The sequence below is a fragment of the Phodopus roborovskii genome, unplaced genomic scaffold (genome assembly GCF_943737965.1).
Source record: "Phodopus roborovskii unplaced genomic scaffold, PHOROB, whole genome shotgun sequence".
NCBI classification, from domain to species: domain Eukaryota; kingdom Metazoa; phylum Chordata; class Mammalia; order Rodentia; family Cricetidae; genus Phodopus; species Phodopus roborovskii.
The window spans coordinates 21195465-21205967 of NW_026126418.1; the positions used below are offsets into that span (position 1 = coordinate 21195465).

The 10503-nt window shown below is 37.8% G+C and overlaps 1 pseudogene; it reads right to left on the minus strand.

Moving 5' to 3' along the window:
* Positions 1–1381: 1381 nt before the first annotated feature.
* On the minus strand, positions 1382–1678 carry LOC127222351 (60S acidic ribosomal protein P1-like; annotated as a pseudogene).
* Positions 1679–10503: the final 8825 nt, after the last annotated feature.

Here is a 10503-nt window from a genome sequence, read left to right on the forward strand (position 1 = left end):
TATTTACCTGCTTGCTCTCACTCTCCCTAGCAGGCCCATTCCTTCACTGACATTAGAGGCTAGTTCTTCAAGATTTCAGCATATACTGAGAGTAGCTGAGACATCCAACCTTATGGACTGAACAACTATTGTACCTTCACTGTTAGACAGCTATTGTTGGACTAGATGGACCATAGCCTATAAGTCTATAAGTGTGTGTATTCTCTCTCTCTCTCTCTCTCTCTCTCTCTCTCTCTCTCTCTCTCTCTCTGTTTTGTTCTTTGAGAGAGATTCCTGATTAATAAAGATTTTGGTACCAGAGCAGAAGTGGTTCTATAGCAACAGAAGTATGAGGCTGATTTTTTAAGTGTCTGGAATAGGCTTTCCAATTTGCCAACACCTACAGTTTTTGAAGCCTCACCTGGAAATTCAGATTGTACTGAAAATCTGGTGTGACCTATTTTGCAAAATCAAAATGCATTTGATTATCCTGAGCTATCAATTTTGATCAGTTGTGAGGGCAATGGATTTGGTGACTCTGTATATAAAACTTTGACAATTTGTGCAAACATGAACTCAGTAATAAAATTGAGTGGCTCCAAATGTACAGGGGCAGTCTAAAGATTTCTAAGTGTGCCTTGGAAGAGAATCTTCTCTCCAACAGTTACAGAGCTCAACTGAGGAAAATCAAACCAAAGCCCTCATTATAAGACCAGCTGAATTACAGCAAAAATTCAAGTCCCAACGTCAGAGGGAATCAGTGGTTAAAGTGAGGGCACTGATGGGTAGAGAGTAGAATTTGGTAACTTAGGGTGGGGATATGTGGGAGGATCCTGTTGTAGCTTGGAGCTTTGAAACCTCAGATTATCAGGGATTTATATCACCTGAAGAAACAGTCTCTACACCCTCAGAAGATGTATTCACCCCATCCCTTGTAATATTGCCTTTTCTACTTTTGATTGAAGAAATTCATCTGTTGTTGTCTGCTAAATCTGCAGTGAATTTTCTCTGAAGGAGAAACATTGTCAAATTCCAGTTAAAGTAGGGACCTATGGAAGTCAGATGATTAATGGAGTTTTGGCTGAAGTCTGATGGACAGTAGATCCTGCAATATATATGCACACACACACATATATGTGTGCAGAATTCTCACATAAGTTTTGTGACTTGTGTAGTGAGGGCTATTATGGTTGGAAAAGCTAAGTGATAACTCTCAAAAGTTGTCTTTACCAAGGAAAATAGTGACTAAAAACAGTATCACATCCCTGGAGGAAGTGGAGAAATTAGTGCCACCACCAAGGACTTGAATGATACATGGGCGGTGAATCCTACCACATCTCCTTTATTATTATTACTATTTAACAGGGTCATTTTTTTTACTGGACAAGTTAACAAAAGAGGTTTAGTCAAAAAGACCAAAGCTTGTGTCATCAGACTCCTCAGAGTCTTCTTTGCATCTACTTTCTTCTCCCCAGCTCGGGCAGCAGTGGTAGAGGGGGTAGGATCCCCTGATGGTGTAGCTCCAGCTGCTGGATCTCAATGTTGACATTGGCCAGGGCCTTTTCAAACAAGGCCAGAAAGGGTCAACATTGACACCAGCTGCTTTAATGAGAACATAGATCTTGTTCTTCTTGATCACCTCATCTTTGTGCTGGATGAGGACAGGGCAGATGCAGGTGAGCTCATAGATGGAGGCCATGTTGTGGACTGCTGGCATGGTCCTATTAGCCAGATGAAATGAGGGCTTCGTCATTGTGGCCTTATCTTCCTCGGAAGGACTGAGCCCCTTGGCAGCAGCTGAGGAAGGGCCCACATTTCCTTTTAACAAGTGGATAATGGAGAATGAGAGTTCACTATTAAAAGCTCAATCAAGTAGTGACACGGATTACATCTGCTGTACCAGGTGTGGTGTCCTTACTTGAGGAGATTAACATATCTAGTACATGGTATGCATCTCTTGGTCTATCCAATGCCTTTTTTCTTGGTACATGTCCATAAGGACCACCAGAATCAATTTGTTTTCATTTGACAACACTAGCATTATATCTTTTCAGTTTTGTCTCAAGGTAAGACACCAAGTGACTTAGAAAGCTGATAACTTTGTGTGGGGCCTGGAAGAGGAGAAGGCTCTTCAACAGGTGGAGGCTGTTCTGCAGGCTGCTCTACCTTTTGGTTTAAATGATTCAACAGACCCAACAGGTGTCTCTGGTGACACTTGAGGTGTCAGTGACAGATGGGGATGCCTCTTAGAGCCTTTGGCAGACCCTTATAGGTGAATCACAGAAAAAAAAACTTTGGGATGTTGGAGCAAGGCTCTATCATCATCTGCAGACAACTATTCTCTCTTTGAAAAATAACTCTTGGCCTGTTACTGGGCCTTAATGGAAACTGCATGTTTGAAAATGGGTCACCAACATACCATGAGACATGAGCTGCCCATCATGAGCTAACCACTAACCCTGACCCTCCAAGTCATAAAGTAGGATGCACACAGCATCAATTCATTATCAAATGGAAGTGGTGTATACATGATTAGGGCAGGGCAGGTTCCGAAGTCACAAGCCAGTTACATGAAAAAGTCTCCCAAATGCCTATGAGTTCTACTCGTGTTACAATGCCCTCTACTGCCAAGCATGTACCCATAGCCTCATGGGGTATTCCCTATGATCAGTTGACTGAGAAATAAGATCATAACCTGGTTTCTGCACATTTTGAAGGTTCCACCTGGAAGTGGAAAGATGCAACATTACAATTCTTTTATGGTACAATGCTGAAAGACACAGGTGAAGGGAAATATTCAAAGTGGGCAGAACTTTGGGTATTATTGTACATTTTGTTTGGAAGAAGAAATGGCCAGAAGTGCAGTTGTTCATTGATTCACAGACTGTCGTCAATGGATTGCCTGGATGTTCAGGGACTTGGAAAGAACACGATTAGAAAATTGGTGAGAGAGACATCTGTGGAAGAAGGATGTGGATAGGCCTCTCCTGGTGGGTAAAGATGTGAAGATACCTGTGTCTCACACAAATTTTCATGAAGTGACTTCAGCTGAGAAGGAGTTAATAATCAAGTACATAAAGTGACCCACTCGGTGCACAGTCAACTTCTTTCTCCAGCCATTCTTGTCATTGAACAATGGTTCCATGAACAATGTTGCCATGGTGACAAAGATGGGGCTTTTCTTGGGTTTGACAACATGGATTTACACTCACTAAGGATGACTTGGCTACAGTTGCTGCTGAGTGCCAGATCTGCCAACAGCAGAGATCAAAACTGAACCTCAGATATGGTACCATTCCCTGGGGTGACCAGCTAGCGACCTGGTGGCAGGTTGACTTTCCCTTGCAGAAAGGACAACACTTTGTCCTTATTAGAGTGGATACTTATTCTGTTATAGATTTGCTGTTCTTGTATGTAATGTTTCAGCCAAAAACACCATATATGGACTTACGGAGTGTCCTATCCATAGACATGGTAGTCCACACAGTATTGCTTCTGATCAAGGAACTCACTTCATAGCCAGAGAGGTGCGACAATGGGTCCATGATTATGGAATCCACTGGTCTTACCATGTTTCTCACCATGCTGAAGCAGCTATATGATAGAAAGATGGAATGGCCTTTTGGCACAGTTGCAGTATCAATTAGGTGGCAGCAGCCTGGTGGGCTGGGGCAGGGTTCTCCAGAAGGTGGTATAAGCTTTGAATCAGCATCCAGTGTATGGTAGTTTCTTCCATAGCCAGGATTCATGAGTCCAGCAATTAAGGAGTAGAAAATTGAATAGTTCCACTCATTATAAACCCTAGACATCCATTAGGAAAAAAAATTTGCTTCCTGTTCCCTTGACCTTAAGTTCTGCTGGCCTAGAAGTTTTGGTTCCAGAGATGGTGGTGGTGTGGGAGCTCAAGCTAGGAGACACAGCAACCATTCCATTGAACTGCAACTCAGACATTCCCCTGGCTAATGGGCTTTTGATAACATTAAATCAACAGGCTAAGGAAGGAATAACAGTGTTATGAGCGGTGATTGATCCAGATTACTGATGGGAAACTGAATTGCTTCTCCATAATAGGGGCGAGGAAGGTCATGTCTAGAGTGCAGAAGATCCTTTAGGGCATCTCTTGGTGCTGCCATGTCCTGCAATTAAAGTCAATGGGAAACTAAAACCTAATCCAGCAGGATGACAAAGGGCATGGGCCTGTCAGGAATGAAAGTATGGGTCTCTCCTCCAGGAAAGAGTCAAGACTCTTGCTGAGGTGGAGGAAATACAGAATGGGCAGTAGAGAAAGGTAGTTGTAAACACTTTCTGATTCAATAGGTTCTGATTCATACATATAACTTGGGCAATGATCAATTAAGACCAATTAGTACATTATCAGTTTAATCTTTATTTCTTTCTGGTGAGTACATTCAACATGTTTTCTTCTAGCTGTTTTGGTATATACAATGCATTTTCGCTTACTGTGTGGTAGTAAAATACCAGACCTTATTACTTTTGCTAGCTTCAACCTTAGACCCATTGACCAAACATATCTCAATCAGGCTACTTTTTATTTACATGATCTTTGGTATACATGAATTTGGTATAGCCTAAAATTGTAATTTGCGTTCTGTTTATATGTTGCAATTACTACTGGAAGAAAATTAAACTTAAAATTATACAATATGTATATATGGATACACATTCACAAACACACATACACATAAACACATTCACATATTCATCACTTCCTGTAGGATACTAGACAGAGAGAAATATTGTGTTTCAAAAACATGAAGAAATTATGGATCAAATTCGCCCTTGTCATGGTCTCATTTTCACAAATCACTGGAAACACTAATAGTCAAATCAAATACAATAAACACTTACATGCAAATATTTTGAAGGTGAAGCTTCTTAATGGAGCTCATGTACCAGGGTTTTGTGAGTTTATTTAATAAATTATTTGCAGCTCCTTTCTACTGAAGTCACTTCCTGATAAACAGCCAACACGAAAGAATAAATAAATATAAGGCAGTTTTTGACTTCCAGGCTTCTTGGCTAGTCACAATTGGCATGTTGTTATATTGGCTTGGTGACAACAGTTATAATTACCTTTTACTAAGTGTGTGAACTTTGTCCAACTTTAAACGTCACAAGTTTGTAGTTTTGTTAGATTAAAAATTAAGATCGGCATTGAAGATGGAGCCAAGAGCAAATACATTTTCCTACGCCTTCCCTCCCTTAGTTTCTTGTTTCATCAAATTGGAATTCTTCCAAACTTTAAAGAAATCACAGAATGAATTGCACTTTCCCAGCCACTGTTTGTCCAACAAGTTAAACAAACACATCTGTAGCTAGAAAATATCTTTCCTTGTGTACATGTGGTATTTCTTGTGTACTAAAATAGTGTGATGTTGTGTGTGAACACTATGATGTTTGTATCATTATAAATCTACATACACAAGATAGTTTAGCAGTTTCTGAGACAAGTTTAAATAATGTGATAATGGCTTTGTGCTTTGAATTAGAATTTTCCAAAAAAATAAAATTTATTTTTTTGTCACCTTACTTCAAAAAATATTAATTCAAGTATATAAATTAAACTACATTATATGATATTGCTGGTGCAAATGGCTAACAATTTAAATAATTCTTCAAATTATTGAATTTATAAGGATTGTCATCAAAAGGGGGAATGCAGTGATGCAGAAAAAGATGAGGGAGAAGCTGAGAAATCTGAGACTCTCAACAACAAATTTCAAATTTCAAATACAAGAGAATCTGGAGATTGAGTGGAGCAGGTTTTTGTTTCAGTTGATGGGTGGGAAAAAAAGCCACTTGGATAATGTGACTAATGCTCTCACTAGGGACTCGGCTACAATAGGACAGATAAGAGAAGACAAATGAAATCAATTTCCCTTCATGAAGATATTTTGCAAGACTTTGATTATGAAAAGACTGAGAAAGGGAGGCAATGAGAAAGAATAGAGTTTCATGCCCAAGGGCCTGGAAAGAAGATGGTTGAAGTCATACAAAGAAAGGGACAGTCAGAGAACATTTAAAGGAAAACAGATGGTTGAAGTTTGAATATCGATAACAGTCACAAAAGAGGATTTATTAATCTTCCTTTAAAGTAATACATGTATGTATATATATATATATATATATATATATATATATATATACAGTGAACCTGTGTCATCGATGTTTCTATGATCACATGTCTGCATCTGAGTTGACTTGGAAAAGAAGTGACCATTTAAGAGCAAGAAGAGAAAATGAAGTCAAAACAATATCAAATATATTATTTAACAGTTAGAAACAGATGGATATCTTAATGCCCCCATTAGTGTTACTTATAGTCTAAATAGAATATTAAGTTCTAAAAGTGTATTTTCTGCTCTTCATAACACAGTTTTAGATAAGTATAATGCTTCCATCTTGCATATTAGAAAACTGAGATTCACAGAACTTTTGCGACTTACCCAAGTTCATGACACTAGGAAAAAGCAGAGTTAGTGCTTGTCTCAGATGGGACCCAGTAGAGCCATTAAGATGCTCTCTTCAATAAAAGCTGATGGACTGCTCTGCTCTAGTGGTAAAATTAGAATTTTTAATTTACACTTAAAATAATCTTAATTAAAATCATATTCCATCACTTTATCCTGCCCTTCTCTCCTTCCAACTCATCTCATATACTCTCACTTTCTTTCAAATTGATGGCCTCTTTTTCTTCAAATTTAATGTCAAGCCCGTGTGCGTGTGTGTGTGTGTGTGTGTGTGTGTGTGTGTGTGTGTGTGTGTGATGTCATTTGGGCTGACAATTCTCCCCCAAAGATCTATAAACTATTTAACAAAAATCCCAGTAGCTGGCATGAAAAACTACCATTATGATAGACTCCCAAAACAATATAGGTAATTGCTGATGCCTTTGGTTGCCTTTCAGAGGTTGAAAGTAAGTTCCTATTGCTTAAGACATTGCACACTTTGGATGTAGGACTCAGGAGATTCAAGCTGTATTTAGCAAGATAGTCTCCTTCTTTTGCTCTTGCTTCCATAGTACTAGAAGATGTAGACAAAGCTGCCAAGGGAGGAAAACAGTCATTAGTTCTGTAAAGCTGTTATGCCTATGAACCGCACAATGGCCACCAGCATGGCAAGATACCCCAAAATATGCAATAGTGGTACTCACACTGGTGATGCCCCAAAATTGTTTAATTTAATATAAATCCTACTCAACAGTAGTGAAATAATTCCTGGTACTAGTCAACTACCCAGGGCTGGTGAAGCCATGGGTCTTAGAAAAGAACTTACTACTACTACTTTACAAGGCTGGCAGTTTCTAAGTACATTCTAAACACTGGAATTTCTTGGCAACTCATATCTTAGTACTATGCTGGGTTAAAATTAAAATAAGTTTATTATTATTTATGAAAACAATCAATTAGTAAATTCTATAAATAAAATGATAATGTTTAGTGTACAGCTACCATGTACTTCCCTAAACAAGTTTATTGTGGCTTCTCGGAGAATATATTCATTATAGGCCTTGTGTTTATATTTGCTAGAATTTCAGAATTTGGAGTCAGATACAAGTTCCATATATATCTTCTTTTCAGATATAATAATATGATAATTATAATAGCTGCTATTATGAGTGGTACATCTATATACCAGGACCATGTAGGTACTTTGTATTTTTTAACTCTACTCATAATCACAATGACATCATGAAAAGAGTGTGATATTATGATTATTTTATCAGTAGTTAAGATAGTGTAGTTAGGCAGCTGTCAAAGTTGTTTGCATTAAGAAAAATGATACAGAATGCAACAGGACAGTATTGCATCTCTGGAACCTGTGCAATTAGACCTTCTGATATTGAGCAATTAAAAATTTGACCTATTGCTCCCATCATGGTTTTAGTAGCTTACCTAGATGTAGGCTAGAAAAATGTTCAACATGTAAAACAAATCAGAAATTATAAAAAAATAAGAAGCCACATTTACTTTACAAAACTTGACATGCATTTATATACTTAGATTGAATGTGACTGTAGTATTATATTTACAATTTATGATTTTTGGGGGAATAGAGGAAAGTAAGGGCATTAGAAAACAATGAGCAGTTGTATTAAACACACAGACAACAATATTTTCTAGATTTTTAGTTTGATTTGAGTCGTTTTATTATGCTTTTATTTTTCTAAGACAGCCTGCCATGTTGCTTAGGTTGATCTAGAATTTCAAGTTCAATAGATCCTCTAGTCTGAATTCTTATCTAGGTAGAACTATATATAGACACATTCCATTACAGCCAGGGATATTTTATCATCCAGCACTGAAATCCTATAAAACTGAAAGAATGTCTAATTTTAGATATTTGAAGTGTGACCCAACCTAAGTATGAATATCATACAAATACAAAAGGAAGAGAAGGCAACCTTCACTTCCCTGTTATCATGTCAAGAAAATTAGAATAAAATGAATCATTCTTGAATTTTTAAAAATATTCTAAAGGTGATGAGATATGTGGTTTATACTTCATTATAATCAGTTTTTATAAGTTTTAGTTCATTGATGTTTATTCCTTATAATAACTTAAAAATTTTGAATTTATCACTTTATGGATGCATAAGTAACCACATTAAGAAATTTTGCTGGTTCCCACTTTTATGACTAGGGTTTATATGCTCTCACTTGGTCAGGTCTGCTATTTCTGTGGGTTTCTCCAGTAGGGTCTTGACCCCTTTGCTCATCATTCCTCCCTCTCTACAACTGGATTCCAGGAATAGGGCTCAGTGCTTAGCTGTGGATACATAGAGGAGGGCCTAGGCCCTCCCCTAGATGATGTGACAGACTTTGATGATCCCTTATGGAAGGCATCATCCTCCTTGGGGGTTGTATGGGGTATGGCATGGGGGGAACCAGTGGGGGTTATGGAATGATGGGAGGGAAAGAGAACTGGGATTGATATGTAAATATGGTTGTTTCTAAAATAAATAAAAAAAAAGAGAAAATTTGCAATTCTTACAAAGTTGCTTGCATAAATGGATACTGGTAGAATAAAATCATGACAGACAGAATTTGGATTTTTGCCCCATAGTTAATAGAGTACAAATAAGTATTAGACAAAACACAACATGAGAATCTGTTCAACTTTCCCAAGTTCAGTGTTATTGGCAAGTTCTGTTCCTATCATTACTTCATAGACTCAAAATGAAAGTTCTTCCATTTTTTTTCAGTTACTAAAGTGCACTGAAGTGTTCTGCTAGGTCAGGAGAGATGGCTCAATGGTTAAGAGCACTGGCTGCTCTTCCAGAGGATCTAAATTCCATTCCCAGCACCCACAGGGTTGTTCACAGCCACCTGCACTTCCATTCCATTGATGATCTTGTCTGGATCCAGAGGCACCAGGAATGCAGGTGGCACACAGGTAAAATACCCATACACATAAAATGCAAAACAAATAAAATTTACACAGTAATTTTTCATATTCTAGCCTTGACACATAACACATAACCTAAATGGCAGAAGGTACAGAGTTGTTATTTTTATCATCTGAACCTTAAGGGAAAGTATTTCTCTATGGACAATAATATTCAAATTGTTTCTCATTCAATATATTTTGATCATGTTTTGCTTTTCTCCCAACCCTTCCCAGATCCTGTCCTCCTCCTTCAGTAGGTTTCCCCTCTCTTTCTGTGAAAAACAAAACAAAGAAAAAATGAAAATCAAAACAAACAAACAAACACCAATAAGACCAGAGAGAATCCATCACTGAAAATGGCAAGTGGTCAGTTTCCTCTAATGGAATGTCACAGGATACATCAGCTGAACTTCAAGGCCTTTCCAAGAACAGTTGGCCAACACAGAATGAACTCCATTTGTGTGTGTGTGTGTGTGTGTGTGTGTGTGTGTGTGTGTGTGTGTATGGTGTGTGCACACTTCTTTCCCCCATTTTCCGGCAAACTTACAGTTTGTAGCTACAAGGGTCCTATGTGAAAAATTTCATAGTCTGTGAGATAAACTGATAATTTACTAAGACATATCATTTAAGTGGTTAATAATTTTCTTTAGTATCATGGGAGAAAAAAAAATCTAAGATTTTCCTATAGGCAATTCATTTAATTAACCAAGTCTTCATGACCAAGAACAAATGTCACTTTTACAAACTCTGTTCCCTCCATCTTTTAGCCTTTGTCTAGAGCTTTATAGTTGGCAGAAGGCAAATGAAATTAAGGCTTAGTGTGATAATTCCATATTTCCACCTTTTACCATTCTAAGACAACATTAGACAAATTGAAATCAGGAATTTCTAAGTGCACATATTCCTTTAAATGTGTGAGGTGGAGTGTTTAAATATTTACTACATTTATTTTATGTCATGATTTCTCAGTCTTAGACTGACATTTTTGGGAAAATAAATGCCCCAAATCTTGACTTTTGGTTTGGTGTTTTGTTTGCTTGTTTGTTGTTGCATATGTGGTAATAGGACTGGGAAGCAGAGTCAGGAGAGCAAGCCCAGGGTTCAGGAAATGGA